A 1897-nucleotide genomic window follows, 5' to 3' on the forward strand; every position below is an offset into this window, starting at 1 on the left:
TTCCGTATGAGTCTGGGTCCCTAGAGACTCGCCTGGAACTGGAGCTCAGAGCCTGAGACTCCCTCCCGATTGAAACAGACAACCGCGCCCTCAGCCGCCAGCCCTCTCCACACGCACTTCCGCACCTTTGTATTTTACTTCCACACTGCGCCTTCTCTGAGTCTCGGTATGCTTTTCTCTTTCCTTCTAGTTGTAGAATTTCCCCTCAGCCAGCCTTCCTGTGGTTCTGGGTGATGTCCATTCCGTCTTTTAGTTGTATTTTTGAAGTGGTTGTGCGAGGCAGCAAACTTTGGTGTTTACCTATGCCGCCATCTTGGTTTCTCAAGAATGTTTATAGAAACTCCCCCCACTCCCCAAAATAGCCATTAACTGGAAACAGTCCAGGTGCCCATCAAGAAGATAATGGAAAAACTAAGTATGGTTTATTCCAGGGGTCCTCAAACTACGGCCTGCGGGCCACATGCAAATACAAATATTGTATTTGTTCCCGTTTTGTTTTTTTACTTCAAAACAAGATGTGTGCAATGTGCATAGGAATTTGTTCATAGTTTTTTTTTTTAAACTATAGTTCAGCCCTCCAACAGTCTGAGGGACAGTGAACTGGCCCCCTGTTTAAAAAGTTTGAGGACCCCTGGTTAGTCACTCAGTAGAATACTATTCAGCATTACAAAGAAACACAAAATAGCATGGATGAATCTTAAAAGCACTGTATGAATAAAATAAGATATAAAAGAATACACACTGTATATTATATCTATAGATACATTTTAAGAACAGGCAAAGCCAACATGTAGTGATAGAAATCAGAACAATGTTTGTTTGGCATGAGAATCTGGGTGAGCTACTGTCTGGAAAGGGACATGAGGAGATTTTAGGGATGATTGAAATGTTCTATGCTTTCATTTGGGTGATGGCTACTCAGGTCATAAGTCTTCAAAATGTTATATTTGTGTATTTTATTATATAAAAATATACCTCAATATTAAGAAAATACTAAATCTTTTCTTCCATAGCATTTATTCAAATATGTAATTTAAAGTTTGATGTTTCCTTATTAATGTCTATCTTTTCTACACTGTAGGTTATTTTAACCTCTGTTGGTAAAACAATTTATAAGACAGACATGGCAGTGATCTCATGGAATATATAGTCTATAAAGGAAGGAACCATATTTGCATGTATATTACCTTGTTCCCAGCACAGAGCATGGCGCTTGGTACATATTTATACTCAATAAATATTTGTGGAGTGGATGAGTGACTAAAGTGGAGGGAACCAAGGGTAAATGTTAGTGTACCCGAAACTCACTCATCACTCTCTATCCTTCTATCCTTTTTTATTTTTCTTAAATACTAGAGGCCTGGTGGATGAATTCGTGCATGGGTGGGGTCCAGCCGGCCCACCCCAATTGAGGCCGATCAGGGCCCGGCCCGCCACAGGAGGTTGGCTGGCCAGCTCTGCTCCCCATTGGGGGAAGGGGGAGGCCAATTGGGGATGGGACCCACTGGGGGGAGGGGCCGTGGGAGGTTGAGGGAGGCCAATCGTGGTCCTGACCAGGCTGGTTGGCCACCGCAGTGCATGTCATAGTGACCGGGTCATTCTGGTCATTTCGGTTGTTCAGGTGTTTTGGTTGCTTGTCTTTTATATATATACTAGAGGCCCGGTGCACAAAAATTTGTGCACTTAGGTGGGGGAGGCGGTTCCTTCAGCCTGGCCTGTGCCCTCTCGCAGTCTGGGACCCCTTGGGAGATAATGACCTGCTGGCTTAGGCCTGCTCCCCGGTGGCAGAGGGCAGGCCCAATCCCTAGGTTCAGCCCCTGGTCGGGCTCAGAGCAGGGCCAATTGGGGAGTTGGGGCACCGCCCCCTGTCATGCACAGAGCAGGGCGGATCGGGAAG

Source organism: Myotis davidii, unplaced genomic scaffold, assembly GCF_000327345.1.
Source record: "Myotis davidii unplaced genomic scaffold, ASM32734v1 scaffold86, whole genome shotgun sequence".
In the NCBI taxonomy this organism is placed as follows: Eukaryota; Metazoa; Chordata; class Mammalia; order Chiroptera; family Vespertilionidae; genus Myotis; species Myotis davidii.